Source organism: Petaurus breviceps, unplaced genomic scaffold (genome assembly GCF_028583685.1).
Source record: "Petaurus breviceps papuanus isolate PSGF00001 unplaced genomic scaffold, PetGlider_PUasm1.0 90925, whole genome shotgun sequence".
Taxonomy (NCBI): domain Eukaryota; kingdom Metazoa; phylum Chordata; class Mammalia; order Diprotodontia; family Petauridae; genus Petaurus; species Petaurus breviceps.
This window is the reverse complement of record NW_027187380.1, coordinates 16,173,496-16,194,677: the sequence shown is the minus strand read 5'-3', so window position 1 is coordinate 16,194,677 and position 21,182 is coordinate 16,173,496. Positions and strand designations below refer to the sequence as shown.

Below are 21,182 nucleotides of genomic sequence, written 5' to 3'. Positions count from 1 at the left end.
TGGACAGCTTGCTATTGTGCCCTAAGGAGTGGTCAGGCCCTTATACCCATTGTTCTTCTCTCCTTATACTCTCTCTGCCTTGGTAAACATGGCTGAAACTGTCCCTGCTTTGATTCTCAAATATATTATATCTCCTAGAAAATATCTATATTGCAAAAATTCCATTATTAATAATTTGATATCTCCCCCACACTGCCTAATACAAAGTTTAAACTCTTTTTTTCTTTTTTCTTTCTTTTCTTGGTAACCAGAGCAGAGGGCTTCTAGTAAGAAGCTGCTTCTATCAAGGAAGATGAGAATCTTTCCTATATGTGCCAGTGGCAAGACTCAAACCCAGGTCCTCCTGCTCCTGAGGCAAGCTCACTCTTCACTCTGCCATTCCCAACTGCATTCATTCATTCATTCAACATACATTTATTAAGCATGTTCTGTGTGCAGAGCTCTGCACTAGACAAGGGGAGAGAAGTTGTTCCCCTACTGCAAGACATTTTCCCCTATTTTCTGACTCTCCAAATACTATCCATTCTTTAAGGTCTACTAGAAGCCTTCTTCGCCCTCAGTCCCTAAGGCCTCACTCGCGCTTGTCTTCTCCTCATCTACCTGCACTCTTCTTTTACTGCCTAGCCACTACAATCTATACCACTCATGTGCCCTGTATTACCACTAAAGTGGTAATATGTCCATCATTTCCCCAATTAGACAATTAGAAGGCAGGGTGTGTTATCATATTGGCTAACATGACAGAAAAGAAAAATGACAAATGATGGAGGACATGTGGGGGAAAAGGACAATAATACACTGTTGGTGAAGTTGTAAACTTGTCCAACCATTTTGGAGAACAATTTGGAATGGTGCCCAAAGGGCTATAAAACTGTAATCCCTTTGGCCCAGCAACACCACTACTAGTTCTATAACCCAAAGAGATCAAAGAAAAGGGATAAAGACCTATATGTACAAAAGTATTTGTAGCAGATATTTTTGTGGACATAAAAATTGAAGAGATGTCCATTAATTGGAACATGACTGAACAAGCTGTAGTATATGATAGTGATGGGATACTATTGGGCTATAGGAAATTTTGAGGTAGGGGCGGCTAGGTAGTACAGTGAATAGAGCACCAGCCCTGGAGTCAGGAGGACTTGAGTTCAAATCTGGCCTCAGACACTTAACACAAAAACTAGCCGTGTGGCCTTGTGCAAGTCACTTAACTCCAATTGCCCTACCTTCCCCCCCACCTCCAAAAAGAAAAAAAAAAAAATTTTGAGCAGGATGCTTTCAGAAAAACCTGGAAAGTCTTACATGAACTGGTGCAAAGTGAACTGAGCAGAATCAGGAAAACATATTTGGTAACAATAATATTGTAATAATGATCAACCATGAATGAGTTAGTCATTTTTAGTAATATAATGATCCAAGAAAATTCTGAGGGACTTATGATGAAAAACGCTATCCACTTCCAGAGGAAAAACTAAAGGAGTCTGAGTGAAGATTGAATCATGCTTTTTTCCTGCAATTTGTTTTGTTTGTTTTGGCATTTTTTTTTTTTTTTGCAAAATGGCTAATGCAGAAATATGTTTTGCAAGATTTCATATTTATAGCTGATGTCATATTGTTTGCCTTCTCAATGGGTGGGGGAAGAACAAGAGGGAGGGAGAGAATTTGAAACTCAACATTTTTAAAAAATGAATGTTACAAGGGGCAGCTAGGTGACAAAATGAATAGAGCACTGGCCCTGGAGTCAGGAGGACATAAGTTCAAATGTGACCTCAGACACTTACTAGCTGTGTGACCCTGGGCAAGTCTCCTAATCCTGACTACCTTCAAAAGAAAAAAATGTCCAATAAAGTACAAGAAAAGAAAATAGGTTGTGTGTCCTACATTTTGCTGCTACCCCCTTAGGACACACTCAAAGAATATCTGTTGAATGTAGTCAGTACTGGTCTCTTGCAATGCAATGAATTCAGCACCACCTTCCTTTCTGAACTTCATTTCTACATCCCCCTCTGTGTTGAGTGTCTCTCAACCTGCTCCCTCCAGTTCAGTTAGCTCATATTCAATGATCCTGGGGCTGCTTGTTCTAATTGTAGTGATGTCCTACATCCTAATTCTTGCCACCTGCTCATAACTTCTCCCTAATTGCCATCTGGAACAAGGCACCTATGAAGAGAGCTGAGAAAAATCTTTAAAATCTTCACTCTTTGGCTCCCTTTGGTTTCTGTTAACTCAGGGATCTAAGCACACAGAACAAAAGGTCTGTTACAAGGAAGACAAAGGGACAAGTAAGGATAGCTTTCAGTAGGGTCACATCAGATTAACTATGTAAAGAGAAGTATACAGGACAGAGACGCGAGAGGGTGAGATTCTCATCATGGCTCCATTCTTGATAAGCAGAGTGAACCCATGTGTGTCACAAATGCTACAGCCCTCATTTCATCATGACTCTCTTTAAGATACACTTGGTTAACTAAGAAGAAAAGTATTACAGTTATCACACATTTCAGGGTTAGGAGTGTGGCACCCCAAACTGGAAAATCCGTGTAAAATATTCTGACCTTCCGTTCATACAAGAAAAGAAGTCTGAATTATAATGGTATTAAAAAGATAAATATGTTGAAAGGAGGAGTCAAGATGGTGGAGTAGAAACAGGACCTCCCCACTGCTCTGGCTTCCACCTTCCCCAAGCAATGTAAAAAGGGGACTCTTTTTTTTTTTTTTAGGGGTTAAGTAACTTGCTGAAGGTTACACGGCCAGTTATTTCTGGGTGTGGTGCTGAGTATCTGAGCCCAGATTTGATCCAGGTCATCCCGACACTGGAGCCGGTGCTCTTACTCGCTGAGCCACCTGGCCGCCCCTAAGCAATTGGGGTTAAGTAACTTGCTCAAGGTTACACGGCCAGGTGTTTCTGGGTGGGTGCTAAGTGTCTGAGCCCGGGATTCGATCTCCAGGTCGTTCTGACACTGGAGCCAGTGCTCTTATTTGCTGGGCTACCTGGCCGCCCCCAAAAAAGGGGACTCTTAACAAACTTTGGAGCTGCAGAATTCACAAAATGACACAGAGAAGCTAACCTCCCACTGAGGACAGCCCAGCAGGCCGGCAGAAATCGACCAGTGCAGCACTCTGGGAGGCGAGCCCAGGCCAGCGTGAGCCAGAGGTTTTAGCCCCAGGGTGGGACTGACCAGCCGCCAGCCAGAGGGACCCCAGATCACCAGCAGCTGTGGTGATCCAGAATTATCAACACATAGATGTGAAGGACAAAGTGAGAGGTCTGTGCAGTCTGGACTTTGGGACCCAGTAAGTGGGAGTGCGTCGGCTTTTGACCCCATGGAGAAAAGCCACTGAGACACCTGGTAGAGCCAGCCAGCACCATGTGGCAGCTTCAGCTTCGGGCCTGGAGAGTGTACGGGGACCAAGCGACCAATCTGAGGGGTAAACGCTCTTGCTTTAACCTGCTTGGATCTGGATTGCAGTATAGGGTGGAGGTCCTCAGGAGTGAGACCAGCCTGCCAGAGGGGGTGAAGGCTTCAGAGAGGGCACCCAACTAATACCTCTGGAAGCTGAGAAAACCCCAGCGCTTGGGACAAAAGCTCCCCTGCCTGGTGGCAGAGTCCTACTGTGGCAAAAAGGCCAGGGGTCAAGTGACTGAGGGGCGACATGACCAGGCAAAGGAAACAAAGCAGACAGAAGATTCCAACACCAGACTCCTATTTTAGGGACGAAAAGGAGTAAAGCATGGAACAGGAGGAAGACAGTGAAGTCAGAACTCCTGCACCAAAAGCTTCAAAGGAAAATACAAGCTGGTTACAGGCCATAGAGGACCTTAAGCAGATAAGAGAAGTGGAGGAAAAATTGGAAAGAGAAATACACTAACTCAAATGGCTAAAGAGGATCAAAAAGGCAATGAGGAGAGGAATGCCTTAAAAAGCCAAATTTGCCAGATGGAAAAAGAATCTCAAAAGCTCAATGAGGAGAATAATTGCTTCAGAATTAGATTGGAGCAAATGGAAGCTAATGACTTTAAGAGAAATCAAGATGCTGTTAAACAGATCCAAACAACTGAAAGAATAGAAGGCAATGTGAAATATCTCATGGGAAAAACCACTGACCTGGAAAATAGATCCTGGAGAAATAATTTAAAAATTATTGGACTACCTAAAAGCCATGATCAAAGTAAGAACCTAGAAATCATCCTCCAGGAAGTTCTCAAGGAAAACTGCCCTGATGTTTTAGAACCAGAGGGCAAAATATAGACTGAAAGAATACACTGATCACCTCCTGAAAAAGATTCCAAAAAGAAAACGCCTAGGAATATTATAGCCAGGTTCTGAAATTCCCAGATCAAGGAGAGAATATTACAAGCAGCCAAGAAGAAACAATTTGAATATTGTGGAAACAAAATCAGGATACTCAGGATCTGGCAGCTTCTACACTGAGGGATCAAAGGGCTTGGAATATGATATTTCAGAGGGCAAAGGAGCTGGGATTAAAACCAAGAATTACCTACCTAGCAAAACTGAGTATCATGTTTCAGGGGAAAATATGGTCATTCAGTGGAATAGAGGACTTTCAAGCATTTTTGCTGAAAAAAACAGAGTTGAGGGGTGGCCAGGTAGCACAGCAAGTAAGAGCACTGGCTCCAGTGTCAGAACGACCTGGAGATCGAATCCCGGGCTCAGACACTTAGCACCCACCCAGAAACACCTGGCCGTGTAACCTTGAGCAAGTTACTTAACCCCAATTGCTTAGGGGCGGCCAGGTGGATCAGCAAGTAATAGCACCGGCTCCAGTGTTGGGACGACCTGGAGATCGAATCCCGGGCTCAGACAACTCAGCACCACACCCAGGAATAACTGGCCGTGTAACCTTGAGCAAGTAACTTAACCCCAATTGCTTAAAAAAAAAAAAGAAAAAGAAAAAACCAGAGTTGAATAGAAAATTTGACATTCAGATACAAGGAGCAAGAGAAGCATGAGAAGCTTAAATAAGGATCTCCTCCATGGAGGAAACTATTGGAAATCTCTGAGTGCCCATCAGAGAGAAAATCAACACACCAAACAGAATCTTTGAAGGTTTTCTTCCCAGGTGCAAGATGAAGCCCTTCCTGGAATTTTTTTTCTGAAGCCTAACATTAAAAGGTGGTTATTTTTTTCCTTCTTTTTTTTGTTTATATTGATCTTTATAGCTTGATTCTTTTTTTTTTAATTAAAAGGGCATCCACTCCACCTCTTGACTGAAAAAGGTGAAGATCACACTTTCTTCCTTGTGTCTCTCCTATGGTCTTCTCCACATCCCCTCTAAACCTCCAAAGATCATGGAAAAAATGTTTTTGAAGATACTTCCAGAGTCCCAAGGTCATTCTGGGTCAGGAAAAGACATCCAGACTTTTCTAATAACTTCTCCTTCAACCCCATCATCTACACAATTGCCAAAATTAGTTTCCTAAAGTGTAGGCATACCTATAATACTCCCCTCCTCAAGATTCTTCAGTGACTTCCTCTAGAATAAAATGCATGCTATTCATCTTAGCATTGAAAGCACTTTATAATGTGTCGCCAGCCTCCTTTTCCAAAAATTTTCATTGTTCTTCTTTACATATGCCATCTCCATCTCCCTCCTCATACCTGGAATACGATCCTTACCTTTTAGTCCTAGAAATCTTAGTTTCCTTCAAGGATCCACTCAAGTGACATCCCCTATGGATATACTTTTTGTTCAAAAATATTTATTCATTCTCTCTTCCTCCTCAAATCATCTTACATTTCCTTACCCATTGATCTGTTGCATTACTTCTACTAGAATATAAGCTCCATGGGAGCAGAGAAGGTGTTTGGCTTGTGTCTTGAAATACCTGAACCCAACACAGAGTAGACACTTAATAAATGCTTCTTAAATTGAAAAAAAAAATATGAACATGTTGATATTATACAAATATAAATAAAATATTCTGACCCTCCACATAAGATAAATATGTTGATATTATACAATATCACACTTATATTTTATGCATTTCTGAATTTCTAAACTTTTTCTGTCATCTGCTGGTCTTTATATGTCATCTGTAGCTTCCACAAAACTGCCAAAAATTCCCATTTAATTTCTTAAGCCAATCCACAATATATTCAAACTGATATAGGGAAATTCATGATGTGGAAGGGATAATTGTATATAGATGGGAGTATCACTGTATAAAAGGCACAGACACTGTTGAGAAAAGTGTGTTCTGCAAGGGAGGAGGCTTTATCCGCACAGCAGACCACCTACATCAATGATAAACCTAGTCTCTGTCTTTGGCTGACACAGTTACACAACCCATAAGCTGACATAAAGCAGCTATACTTCCACTTTCTTCAAGCACAGGAATTCCCATTCAATCATTCCAATTTGTGAGACCTCTGAGCCCATGTCTGAGCCAACACTTAGGATCAAGGGGTTATGACTCCCCACTTACTGCCTGCTAATTAAAAGCCAGAAGATTGTGCTCCCCAAGGCCAGGCTGCAGAAGCCATTCTGGAAGTTGGAAGTGATGATGTGAGGGTAGGGAGGAAGGAGAAACCTTTAGATTTTCAGGAACACATACAGTTTCCTCTTTAAATGGCTTTCACAGATTTAGCCATCTTTATTTGATACACAAAAGGTATGGAGAAATGAGAGAAGACAGAAGAGAGAGAATGAAAGCGCAAAGACACAAATCTGCAAGGTGTCGGAGATGATGACAGTATCCAATGTGATAAAACTACATCCCCTTGTCCCCTCCCTATCTTAACAATTCATCTCATTCTGAAGAAAATGAGCATTAACAAGAGCAATTTGGGAACTTCAATAAGAGCAGGAGTTCTAAACAAGTCTATGAACTTTAAAAAATATATAATTTAATAACTATATTTCAATATAATTGATTTCCTTGTATTCCTAATATTTCAGGCATTTAGAAATATTATTTTGAGAAAAGGCACATAGGTTTTACCAGATTGACAAAGGACTCCATAAAATAAAAAAGGTTGACTTCTAGCCTATAGAAATGCCACATCTCAGATGTGAGTCACAAGACTTGGCCATCCAAATCCATGTTGAGGCACAGGCCTCATTTACTGTTTGGCAGTTTCCAAACAAAGAGAACCAAAGAATTCCTCTCAGACCCTTTGTAAGGTACGTTGTGGACAGAATGATAGTGCTATCTAAGCTGGGGGAACTGGGGAATGTGACAGGCCCCAATGTTGGAGAAAGTCTGTCCCCACTGACAAGAAAGTCTTTCAAGACAACGAGCACAGCAGCTGGTAAATGAGAGAGGAGGTAGGGGAAAACAAAGTTCCAGCATGAAGGCAGCAACTCTGACCCCACTCCCCTTCAAGTGGAACCTTCAATTTATCTGGAGAAACCATCAGAAGAAGAAAGTGGCAAGGAAGTCAAGATGGCGGAGTAGAAATAAGACTTCCGTGTGGCTCCAGCTTCCACCTTCACCAATTCATGTAAAAGGGGACTCTAAACAAACTCTGGAGCTACGGAACACACAAAATGACACAGAGAAGCTAACCTCCCGCTGAGGACAGCGCGGCAGGCGGCAGGAATTGGCCAGCACAGTGTTGTGAGAGCTGAGCACAGGCCCACGGGAGCAGAGCACGGGCCCACGGGAGACGGAGATTAGCCCGAGGGTGGGCCTGACCAACCACTGGCTGGAGGGACTCCAGATCACCAGCAGCTGTGGCTGTTTCCAGAATTATCAACACATAGATGCTAAGGACAAAGTGAGAGATCAGTGCAGTGTGGACTTTTGGACCAGTAGTTGGGAGAGCATTTGCTTTTGCCCCGAGAGCAAGAAGCCACTGAGACGTCACAGGACAGCCGGCACCACTTTGCAGCTTCAGCTCCTAGCCTGGAGAGTGTAGGGGGACCAAACAACCAGTCTGAGGGGTAAATGATCTTGCTTTAACCTGCTTGGATCTGGATTGCAGTCTAGGGTGGAGGTCCTCAGGTGTGTGTCCAGCTTGCCAGAGTGTGTGGAGGCCTCAGAGAGGGCACCCAAATAATACCTCCGGCCACTGAGGAAACCCCAGCGTTTCGGACAAAAGCTCCCCTGTCTAGTGGCAGAGTCCAACTTTGGCAAAAAGCCCAGGGGTCAAGTAATTGGGTGGCAACATGACCAGGCAAAGGAAGCAAAACAAACAGAAGAATCCAACATTAGATTCCTATTTTGGGGACAAAAAGGAGCAAAGCATGTTACAGGAAGAAGACAGTGAAGTCAGAACTACTGCACCAAAAGCTTCAAAGGAAAGTAAGAGCTGGTTACAAGCCACAGAGGACCTTAAGAAGCAGATAAGAGAAGTGGAGGAAAAATTGGGAAAAGAAATGAGAATGATGCAAGAAAATTATGAAATGAGAGTCAACAGCCTGACTGAGGAAAATAACACCTTAAAAAACAGACTAACTCAAATGGCAAAAGAGGCTCAAAAAGGCAATGAGGAGAGGAATGCCTTAAAAAGACAAATTTGCCAGATGGAAAAAGAATGTCAAAAGCTCAATGAGGAGAAGCATTCCTTCAGATTTAGAATGGAGCAAAGGGAAGCTAGTGACTTGAGGAGAAATCAAGATGCTGTTAAACAGATCCAAACAAATGAAAGAATAGAAAGCAGTGTGAAATATCTCATGGTTAAAACCACTGACCTGGAAAATAGATCCAGGAGAGATAATTTTAAAATTATTGGACTACCTGAAAGCCATGATCAAAGAAAAAACCTAGAAATCATCCTCCAAGAAATTCTCAAGGAAAACTGCCCTGAGGTTTTAGAACCAGAAGGCAAAATAGAGGTTGAATGAATATACTGATCACCTCCTGAAAAAGATCCCAAAAAGAAAACTCTTAGGAATATTATAGCCAAGTTCCAGAATTCCAGATAGAATATTACAAGCAGCCAGGAAGAAACAATTTGAATATTGTGGAAACACAATCAGGATAACTCAGGATCTAGCAGCTTCTACACTGAGGGATCGAAGGTCCTGGAATATGATATTCTGGAGTTCAAAGGAGCTGGGATTAAAACCAAGAATCACCTACCCAGCAAAACTGAATATCATGTTTCAGGGGAAAATATGGTCATTCAGTGGAATAGAGGACTTTCAAGTATTCTTGAAGAAAAACCAGAGTTGAATAGAAAATTTGACATTCCGATACAAGAAGCAAGAGAAACATGAGAAGGTAAACAGGGAAGAGAAATCATAAGGAACTTATCAAAGTTGAACTATTTACATTCCTACATGGAAAAAGGATAATTGTAACTGATAAAACTTTTCTCAGTATGAAAATAATTGAAAAGAATAGAAATATTTTTATATATGTGTGTGTGTGTGTGTGTGTGTGTGTGTGTATATATAGTCTTTATCGGAGGGTATATTTGCATATGATTACATATATGAATGTGTGTGTGTGTGTGTATATATATATATATATATGTTTACAGGTATACATAGAGGGCACAGGACCAATTTAATAGGAAGGGATGATACTTTAAAACGTGAAATTAAGAGGTGGGAGAGGAATATAATGAGAAGAGATGGAGAGAGACAGAATGGGGCAAACTATCTCATATAGAAGAGGCAAGGGAAAATGGGCACAATGGAGGGGAAGAACAGGAAGGCATAAGGGAATGGGTCAACCTTATACTCATTGAATTTGGCTCAGGGACGGAATGACATACACACTAAATAGGGTATCTCAAGCTACAGGAGAGTAGGGGGGAAGGGGATGAGAGGGGGGATGATGGAAGGGAGGGCAGGCTGGAGGGGAGGGAATTTGGAAGCACACACTTTTGAAAAGGGACAGGACCAAAGTAAAGAATAGATCAAGTGGGAGATGGAATAGAAGGAAGGGAAATATAATCAGTCTTCTACAATATATCTACTATGGTAATGTTTTGCATTAGCTACACATGTACAACCTATATTGAATTGCTTATCTTCCCAGTAAGGGTGGGTGACAAGGGAGGAAGGGAATGAATCTGGAATTCAAAGTTTAAAACCAAATGTTTATATATATACACACACATACTATTATTAATACTATTTTACATGTAATGGGAAATAAGAGGGGGGAATATCCTGGGTGACTGCTATTTTGGGGAGGTGGGTAGGGGGAAAACAGGGAGAAAATTTGTAACCCAAACTCTGGCGGAAATGAATGAAGTAAACCAGAAGTTAATAAAGCATTTGGGAAAAAAAAATAAAAGAAAGTGGCAGGGAGAGAGGGACAAAATATGTGCTTAACAGACCAGTCTCTGCTCAGACAATACATATACCTAAACAAGGATGATATATTTGCTGCTAACCTCCAGTCCCCAGGGGGTTAACATTTGCAACACCTCCACCTTCAAAATCCACTTCTATCTGAATCTAGGTAAGAAATACAGCCTGAGTGTTTGTCAATACTATTTAGAAAGAAAAGTCCCAACTCAGCGCAGCAGCAGCCCTTCTCTCTCCACAGTGGTCAGCAACGACCCCTGGCTCCCCAGCAACCATGTCAAAGGGACCCGCAGTTGGGCATTGATCTTGACACCACTTACTCCTGTGTGGGAGTCTTCCAACATGGGAAAGTGGAGATCATTGCTAATGACCAAGGAAACAAGGCCACCCCAAGCTACATCGCCTTCACCAACACAGAACGTTTAATCGGTGATGCTGCAAAGAATCAAGTTGCAATGAACCCCACCAACAATTTTTGATGCCAAACATCTGATGGGTAGCAGATTTGATGATGCAGTTGTACAATCAGACATGAAGCATTGGCCTTTTACAGTGGTCAATGACGCAAACAGGCCTAAGGTCCAAGTAGAGTACTAAGGGAAGACCAGAAGTTTCTATCCAGAGGAAATATCTTCTATGGTTTTGACCAAGATGAAAGAAATCGCTCAAGCTTACCTTGGGAAGATAGATGTAGTCACAGCACCATCCTATTTCAACGATTCCCAACGTCAGGCCACCAAAGATGGTGGAATCATAGCTGGTCTCAATGTGCTCTGAATCATCAATGAGCCAACTGCTGCTGCTATTGCTTACAGCTTGGACAAAAAAGTTGGTGCTAAGAGAAATGTGTTGATCTTTGACCTTGGAGGTGGTACTTTCGATATCTCCATTCTTACCATTGAAGATAGAATCTTTAAGGTCAAGTCCACAGCTGGGGACACCCACTTGGGTGAGGAAGACTTTGACAATCGAATGGTCAATCATTTCCTTGCCGAGTTCAAGCAAAAGCACAAGAAGGACATGTAATGTAATGCCAAAAGAAAGGCAACTTCCCAAGGTTCAGAATACCAGCATAGGTGCTCTCCATTTTATTCAGTAACAAACCCAGAACAGAGAAGATCAAAACATGACAATCATTCAAAATACAGCATTTACTAAGTGTGATTAAATAATCTCCAAGTACTACCCCACCCCAGGACCTTCCTATCATTCAATCAATTACAAAGTCCCTGTTCTAAATACTTCTCCACCCCTAGGCTATACCTTCATTTGGCCCACCACAAAACCCCTCTTCTCAAATGGAGATTAGTTTCCAAACATAGGTAAAGTACCTTCATTTGTCAATCACAGAGCACAATAAGGTCAAAAGTTCCCCACCCCTGGATCACAACTGAATCTACCCCAGAGTTACATCAAGTTTAAACACAGCACTTAATACCCAAATGGAGGTCTTTTCTTCATCTTGACACGAGGCAAGTTATCAGCAATCTTAGTTCCTGGGGAGACAAGGCTTAGCAAGGCCATAAGATACATTGCCAGTCCCTTCATGAATTCATCCTCTGTCTGTAGAACAGTCCTAGAACCCCTGAACACATTAGCAAAGCCCTCTCCCAGGATTTCTGTAAACATACAACAAGAAAATCCTTCTTCAGGGCTTCTGAACCAACAGAAAGGCTCCCAGACCCCTGCAACAACAGCACTGTCCTTCACCAGTGGACAGTATTCATTCTGTCTGCAGGACAGTCTCCAGACCCCTGCAACAACAGCACTGTCCTTCACCAGTGGACAGTATTCACTCTCTGTCTGCAGGACAGTCTCAGGGCTTCTTAGTGAACAGCCAGGTTCCAGGACTTCTTCAACAAAAGGACTGTCTTTCACCAGTGGACAAATCTGGCAAAATAACATCAAAACAGACAGACAAAGTACCAGCAAAACAGCCATGTCTCCTCAGTCCTTGGAAGCTCAGGGGGCAGGTCTCAAAAGTCCAGGGCAATTCAAAGCGGCCACCAGCAATTCTCTTAGTCTCTCTCTCTCCACGAGGTGCTGCTTTCAAAAAAAAAGTTTCTTCTGCCTCTCTCTTGTCTCTCCAAATCTACGTCACCAGCTCCTCCCAGTTCAGGACTTTCTTTTCACATCAACAAGTGATGGGGGAGGGGGAGGGGTTTATGGGCGGTGCCATGGTTGCTTTGAATGAATATGTATAAGCTTGATGGGGTGATCTCCATATAAGGCCATGGGGTGATCACCATATAAGGCCATAAATGTAAAACTGCGATATGATTGGCTCGGACTCGCTATATATTTTCTCGTGTGAGAGGGCTCTCTCTCTCTCTCCGTCATGTAACTGCTGAAGAATAAACCACCCCGCTTCACTCCTCCGCCTTCTGTCTGGTGTTTTTTCCCCGTGAGGGGCCGGTGACGACCGAAGACCCGGGATGGGTAAGTGAGAGGGCCGTGGGGCTAGTCGTCTAGATCTGTTGCAAGGGTAAACGCCCGCAACAGATTTTGGCGCCCAACGTGGGGCTGACCCTTCGGGACGACTAGCTGGCGGACGGCCTGCTGGACGCAGCTGGTCTGCTCCAGTCGCCAGACAGCCTCGAGGCCACTGTAGCCTCGGGAAGAGGACAGGATGGGAACAGGGCATAGTATCCCTGTATTTAGGCCGGAGGAGAAGGGGGTGATAGCGGCGCAACTTTATAAGCTCTGCGCCCAAAGGGGGGCAAAAATCCCCATTAAGACCTGTAGGGAGTTTATAGATAAGATCTGGGACATATGCCCTTGGGTCAGGCATGTCGGCATACAGGCCGATAGATGGAGAGTTGTGGGACAGCAGATGGCAGCTTTTGAGAATGGCTGCCCTGGTTCGCTGACACCCACTGATTTTTCGGTTTTTAAGATAGTGGACGCGGCATTGAATCCTTCCCCGAGTGCCGCTTCCCGGTCCTTGGCCACACAGGTGGGCTCCTCATTAGCCGGGTCAGATTCAGAGTTAGAAAAAGGGAAGAATAAGGAATTGAAGGACCCAGGGGGCTTCGGTCAATATCCGTGGGAGGACTTAAGAGCTGTGGTAATGAATCAGGCGGCGGATAGTTCCGCTAGCAGTTCAGAAGGGGAAGATGAAGGTAAAAGGAGTGGGCGCCAAGATGGCGCCCGGGGATCGAGGGAGAGAAGAAGGACCCGGAAGGGCACTCCCTCGCGTTGGGAGAGGAGGGAGAGACGGGAGAACAAAGGGGAAACGGATGCAGGGGGCGTGCTCCCCACTTCCGCGCCCTTTACCTCCGCCTTGCCACCAAGCACCTCCTGTTTGCCAGGCAATTACTGTCCTGCCCCGTCTTTCGCTGCTAGTTCCGCATATGTCGCCCCTCCCTGCCCTCCGCCCCCGCCTCCTCATTATGAGAAAGGGCGAGAGGCGAATATTTGTGAGGGAGAGGGGTTAATAAGGCGGAGCCTCCGTGTGGCGGCGGAGGCGGGCGCGGAGGTGGACTTCGCCTCTTGGGATGTCTATCCCATTTTGACTGATCCCCTTACGGGTCAGCGTACTCATTCTCCCATCCCATATAAGACACTGAAAGAGTTCAAAGAGGCGGTGACTAAGTATGGCCCTTCTTCACCTTATGTTAGGAGGCTACTTATGAACCTAGTGACCGCTCACCCCTGGACCCCGGGGGATTTTGACGAGCTAGCTATGTCCTGTCTAGACCCTGCTATGCATCTTGCCTTCCAGGCACAAGTGAAGAGGGAGGCCAGGCATTTGGCCCAACTTAGACCCGGCAGGGCCCCTCAAGACACTGAGCACTTAATTTGTGGCACTGGCCATTTTTCCAACCCGGCCGTGCAGGCAGCCTATGGGCAGTTAGAATTAGATGATGTCAAGGCTGCACACATAGCGGCCTGGGAGAAGGTTTCTGCCAAGGGTATGACAGGGGGCCCTAAATTAGTCGGCCTGAAACAAAGACCTGATCAGACCCCCCTTTCTTTTGTTAACCAAGTTCAGGAGACGGTCCATAGGACCCTAGGCAGCGGCCCTGGAATGGACATACTCATTAAGCAGTTGGTTAAGGAAGGCCTGCGCTCCAGGGAGGCAGCTGCGGTGGCATCCCTGCCATCGGAGGCCCCCTTGGAGGACGTCATAGATAAGTTAATGGACCTGCCCCCGGAAAATCCGATTGCACAGTTGGTTTGCACTGCCCAGGATAGGGACCGCCAGCTTGTACAGGCGCTGGAAAAATTGACAGTCTCGAATACCGAGAGGGAACAGAGCCTCTTGGCGGCTATACAACAACTCAGCTCGTCAGCCCAGAAAGGTCCCGGCAAGCAGGCTTGTTTTCAATGTGGTCAATACGGCCATTATAAGGCCCAGTGCAAAGCCACCTCCAGGGGAACACCTCCTAAGTGTTTTAACTGTGGACGCCTTGGCCACATAGCGCGGTTTTGTCGTGCCAAGAATAAACAGGGCAGCGAACAAGCCCCTTTGGAGACCGGGGTCTCCCCCGGATCTCAACCGCAGGGAAACGGCGGGTGGAGGGGCCCGGCCGCAGGGCCCCTCCCCCATCCTCGTTAAGCGGCAATTATCCTCAGTTTGTAAGAGTCAGGGCCTCTCCTGGAAAACAACCCTCCATCTTTATACTTCCCCCTGGAGAGCGATAACAGTCCCTGCCCATTTGCCTTTCCACCCAGCTGTAGTGACCGGCCTAGAAGGCTCTCCTGACTTTGAGGTCCCCACCCAAGTAGCAGAGGATAATCCACACTGCACCCCCGTCTCCATACGGGCTGATCAGATCATTGCTAAGGCGTTTCCCTTCGGCCCCTCATCCCAGCATCCTTGCCAATTGAATTGGGCTCGTTCCATCACTTTGAACCGTCCCACTTTGATTATTCATGTTGAGAATTATCCGATCTTAGGGATCATTGATACGGGGGCTGATTGTTCAGTCATTAATTTGGATCAGTGGAGGAAAGAATGGCCCTTGATGGTTGCATCCACGCCGGTCCAGGGAGTGGGGGGGAACAAGAGAGCTCAGAGATCGGCTCGTGCCCTCTCGTGGTCGGTGGATGATAATGCAGGCAGGTTCACTCCCTTGTGTCTCCCCGAGCTGCCTTATGCTCTGTGGGGGCGGGATGTCCTTGCGCAAATGCAACTCTCCTTAGTAACCCCGGACTGCTTACCGGGAAATGGATAGGGACCACTCTCGATTTGAGCTTCGCCCCGAAACTGACCTGGACGAATAGCTGCCCGGTCTGGGTTGAGCAGTGGCCCCTTAAAGCCGAGAAGCTCACTGCTTTACAAGAAATTGTTGGCTCCCTTTTGCGGAATGATAGGATTGAACCCTCCTTTAGCCCATTTATTCCCTCTTGATAAAAAGGAATGTTCAGACTTTTGTGATCTGTGTGTGTTGATCCTCATCGAAGGGCTCGTTCTCTGGGTCGGAGTCGGTGGTGTCCGAGTATCTGTGGTGATCGGGCTCATTGTCACTGGCGTCCGGCGTGGCCGAGGTGGAGCTGCTGGCCTCTGGGTTTGGCGGCTCTTCTGCAGTTTTTGTGGGGAGGGGCTTCGCCTTGAGGTTTGGAGGGAGGTGTCTGTTGGCCTTGTCTTTGTTCGCTTTGTCCAGATCGTTTTTGGACAGTGTGAGTATGAGATATTCCTTGTCATTATCTGACCGCTCGGCACTGCAAATACTATCAATCTCTTGATCTCCACAAAGACTTCCATTTTCTACTTTGTCTGAGTTTTCCTCTGGTCCTGGTATGAAGAATGTATTTACCCAAAAGTGAAACATTTTGTCCTTCTTGAGCATCTTGTTCTGCTTGTGGAAGAATTCCACTTTGATGTCACCACACACGGGCAAAGGCTGTGGGTCCCATTTACTCTGGGAACGCACAAGCGGACCAGGCCCTCCACGCAGTTAGCCTTTCCCCACCCTCTCTCCCCCCGAAAGATTCCCCTGCACAGTTGGCACATGCTAAGTTCCATATCTCAGCTCGGTCTCTTAGGGCTCTTTATGGTGTGCCGAAGAGCGAGGCCAGACTTATTGTCCGGTCATGTATTGTGTGTGCCCCCTTCCGCCCTCGCATTAAGGAGGACGCATTTAACCCCCGAGGTACTGCCCCCAATGAGCTTTGGCAAATGGATGTTACACATCTTGGCTCTAAGTTTATCCATGTTTGTGTTGATACCTTCTCATCTTTTGTCTTTGCTTCCCTGCAGCCTCGTGAGTCAACCAGAGCTGTTATTGCCCATCTCTATGAAATGATTTCTATCCTAGGAGTGCCATTAGCCTTAAAGACTGATAATGGCCCGGCATATACTTCCAAGGCTTTTGCCTTGTTCTGTACTGAATTTTCTATTCAACATGCTACAGGCCTCCCCTACAACCCTACCGGGCAAGCCCTTGTTGAACGGGCAAACCGTACACTTAAGACCGTCCTGTTTAAACAAAAAGGGGGAATATGCAGGTCGGTCACTCGTCAAGAGTTGGCCCAGGTTGTCTTTACCTTAAATTTCCTGCAAGTTAGAGATGACGGCACCACTGCCGCCATGAGGTTCTGGAGCACCTCCGGTGAGAACACCACCTCTTCTCCATTGACCCTCCCCGCACCTAACCGGGCACTGCCCGGCTCCAGGGTAATGTGGCAGGATAAGGGGGGCCAATGGCACGGCCCTGTAAAAGTGGTTGGAAGAAGGCCCGGCCACCTTTCCTTTTTTCCAAATAATGACCCAACAGCGGTACAGCAATGGGTGCCCCTTCACAAAGTTAGGGATCTTGATTAAGGCACCACCCCCGACAGGTTGGGGGGTGAGGAGAATTCTTGTTCTTCTTGTCTTTCAGATTGTCGACTCACCCTCCTCATCTTGGGTCTCCTTGCTGAGAATGCCGTGACGGAATTACGCTGGGGACTGCTTTCCACCTTCCCGAGACCCATGCCTGTGACTTCTTCGGCACAAGTTTTTCCTCGTTTATTTACAGTTAACAACACCCTTAAGCTCCCTGTTCTGCACCTCAACAACGACACTAGGCCGGTGGAAAGTAACAGGATAATATCACTTAATGGGACGTTATGTTTTCAAATCACACCCACAGTCGATCCAGAACTGTCACCATGTGTCGGGCTGTTTCCTCAAGAGGCTGTGTGGTCTGACCGCCTCAACTTTACAAGCAAGAAGGTGAACGGCTCCCTATTGAGAGGACTTTGGCCGGCCCGCACAATGATTAGAGCGAAGGATAACAGTGATCTCCTTTGTGGAGAGGGCGGAGGGGAGTGGCGGCCCCAGCCCAGCGCCCAGCCTCGCTGTCGGCCCTCCCGCCACAAGGATTTTTGGCCCTGGACGGAGTGCCAGTCACCCGCAGCTGTCCCTGTGCACCCATTTTTTACCTTTTCCCCCCCCATCCCTTCTGGTAATGTTACTGCGGGTGTGGCAACCAACTGGACTTGCCAAGATGCTAAACCTCTTATGTCCACTGTTACCTCCGATACAAACTCGCGTCATCTTCATTATGAAGATCCTGGGGTCACTGCAAACCCTTTTGATTTGTGGTTGCTCTGTGGGGAGGGGGGCGCTTGTTTGGATTTGCGCCCCATGGCCATGCTGTTGGGCGGGGTCATGGGGTGGGGAAATGGTACATGGACAGAACTGGACCCCTTCGATTTTAATATGTCAAGGCCAGTCAAGCATGTACAGATACCACCCACACCTGTCTGTGTTTGGCAACCCTTTCTGTTTTTGGTTTCCAATCGGACAGGACACAATGAGTCTCTTCTCCAATGTAAGAATGACTGCTTTTATTCTTCCTGCTGGAATGCTCAAGCGTTCCCATTGGCAGTTGTCCTCCGCCTCCCTCGGTGGGTTCCCTGGCCACTTAACATTACCAATTCTGCTTTGCAGTTAAGGCCCAAAAGAGACTTCAGCATTTCTGCTGCCATTATTGCCGCCATTGCTGTTGCTGCCGCTGCGGCTACTGCAGCAGCCGCCAGTTTGGCTTATGCTGTGCCGACTGCAACGGCGGTCGCCAATCTGAGCGCCTCCGTTACCATGGCCTTGACAGCCCAAGAGGGAATAAATGGGCATCTGTATACCGGAATGATGCTTCTGAATCAGAGGGTGGACCTGATTCAGGAGGAGGTTGATGTCCTCTGGGAGGTAGCCCAAGTTGGGTGTACTCTGCGTATGCCTGGTTTATGTGTTACTCCCATTTTGTATGAGAACTTTACTAGAGCAGCTAACCTGTCCCGTCAACTTTCCGCTCTCCTCCTAGGCAATTGGTCTGCCGAATACGAACAACAGATAAGACAATTAAGACTGGCTATTGCATCGGTGAATTCCACCTCTGTCGATCCTGCCGTTCTCTCCGGACTGTCTAGGTGGCTGCATGATGTTACATCCTGGTTCTCACAGTGGGGAGGCTTAACCTCCTCCACCGTGGTGTTTGTTCTTGTGATTATTTTGCTTTTGTATTGTGTTTGTAAGCTACGGCGCCGTGAGGATGGCTACATGCTTCTGACCCAACAGGCCCCTTTTACCCTCCAAGAGGGGGGAGATCCTCAGGTGTGGTTCCAGGCCATGGAGGACGTGTGACACCTGGGGTAAGACGGGGGTGACTCCATGACGGGCAACTCCTCCCTCCTCGGCCGCCTAAGACAGGACCCAGGGTGTCGGTGTCCTACGACGGGTAAGGTTCGAGTGAATCAGAGGTGACCTAAGCCAGAGGCCCCCGCACCGCACGTCAGAGTCCTTGGGACAGGACCCCTGAGTGGTAATTGGATTTTTCCGTGGTCTTTCGGGCAAGAAGCATGATCACCTGTGTCACCTGTAGCAAGAAGCTTAGCAGCCTGCACTGCCAATAGCTGCTGAAGGCTTTTGATTCTTTTGGCATATAGGATTTTCGTTTGCTTTAAAGAAAAAGGGGGAGTTGATGGGGGAGGGGGAGGGGTTTATGGGCAGTGCCATGGTTGCTTTGAATGAATATGTATAAGCTTGATGGGGTGATCTCCATATAAGGCCATGGGGTGATCACCATATAAGGCCATAAATGTAAAACTGCGATATGATTGGCTCGGACTCGCTATATATTTTCTCGTGTGAGAGGGCTCTCTCTCTCTCTCCGTCATGTAACTGCTGAAGAATAAACCACCCCGCTTCACTCCTCCGCCTTCTGTCTGGTGTTTTTTCCCCGTGAGGGGCCGGTGACGACCAAAGACCCGGGATGGGTAAGTGAGAGGGCCATGGGGCTAGTCGTCTAGATCTGTTGCAAGGGTAAACGCCCGCAACAAACAAGCCCATCCCACAGGTGGGATTAACAAGCTCTGGGTTTTAACACAATCAATTTGAAAACCAAGCCAATACAGGGGAATCTTTAATTGCCATTACTATCACAGGACATCAGTGAGAACAAGAGGGCTGTTCACTGTCTTCACACTACTTGTGAACATGCAAAGCGTATCCTCTCTTCCAGTACCCAGGCCAGTATTGAGATTGACTCCTTCTATGAAGATATTGACTTCTATCCATCAATCACCCAGGACCGTTTCAAAGAGCTGACTGAATGCTGATCTCTTCTGTGGCACACTGGACCCTGTGGAGAAGGCCTTAAGAAATGCCAAGCTAGATAAGTCTCAGATTCATGACATCATCCTGGTGGGTGGATCCACTTGAATCCCCAAAATCCAGAAGCTTCTGCAAGACTTCTTCAATGGCAAGGAACTCAACAAGAGTATCAATCCTGATGAGGCTGTTGCTTATGGTGCAGCTGTCCAAGCTGCCATTACGTCTGGAAATAAATCTGAGAATGTGCAGGACTTGCTGTTGTTGGATGTCATTCCTCTTTCCCTTGGAATTGAAACTGCTGGTGGAGTTATGACCGTTCTGATCAAATGAAATACCACCATCTCCACCAAGCAGACACAGACCTTTACCACCTATTCAGACAACCAGTCTGGTGTGCTTATTCAGGTTTATGAAGGCGAGAGAGCAATAACAAAGGATAACAACAACCTGCCTGGCAAATTTGAGCTCACAGGAATTCCCCCAGCACCCAGGGGTGTTCCTCAGATTGAAGTAATATTTGACATTGATGCAAATGGCATCATCAATGTTTCTGCTGTGGATAAGATCACAGACAAGAAGAACAAGATCACCATCACCAATGATAAAGGATATCTGAGCAAGGAAGACATATGGTCCAGGAGGCTGAGAAAAACAAGGCTGAGCATGAAAAGCAGACAGACAAGGTATCTTCCAAGAATTCTCTTGAATCTTATGCTTTCAACATGAAAGCAACCATAGAGGATGAAAAACTGCAAGGCAAAATTGGTGATGAAGACAAACAGAAGATGCTTGACAAATGCAATGAAATAATCAACTGGCTGGATGAGAACCAGACTGCTGAGAAGGAAGAATTTGAGCATCAGCAAAAAGAATTGGAGAAGGTCTGCAACCCCATTATTACTAAGCTGTACCAGAGTAAGGGAGCATGCCTGGTAGGTTCCCAGAGGGTGGAGCAGCCCCATCTGGAGGTGCTTCTTCTGGACCCACCATTGAAGAGGTTGACTAAACACACCAGAAGAAAAAGCATTCCATACAGCTTTCCAAAAATTGAAGGACTCAAATTTGTAGCCAAGGCAGCAGCAGTTTAAAAGTAACATTTAAGCTACTGTGTAAATCTGGACATTCTGAATACTTGAATGTGTGCAAAGGGAGAGAAGTGAACAACATTGCACTTTATCAGTACCATAAACAAGTGGAAATGCAATTGTCCTGGAGAATAAAATCTATTTAAAATTGACACCATAACAAAAGGAAGGAAGGAAGGGATGGAGGGAGAGGGAGGGAGGGAGGGAGGGAGAGAGAGAGAGTGAGAGAGAGAGAGAGAGAGACAGAGAGAGAGAGAGACAGAGAGAGAGAGACAGAGACACAGACACAGACACAGAGAGACAGAGACAGAGAGAGACAGAGAGAGAGA

The 21,182-nt window shown here is 46.1% G+C and overlaps 1 protein-coding gene and 1 pseudogene across 5 annotated transcripts in view; both read right to left on the bottom strand.

Moving 5' to 3' along the window:
- The window catches only part of SLC39A11 (solute carrier family 39 member 11), a 564,681-nt gene that overhangs the window by 456,843 nt on the left and 86,656 nt on the right, over positions 1–21,182 (bottom strand). The window lies entirely within an intron of this gene.
- On the bottom strand, positions 14,981–16,022 carry LOC138152573 (phosphatidylinositol 3,4,5-trisphosphate 3-phosphatase and dual-specificity protein phosphatase PTEN pseudogene; annotated as a pseudogene).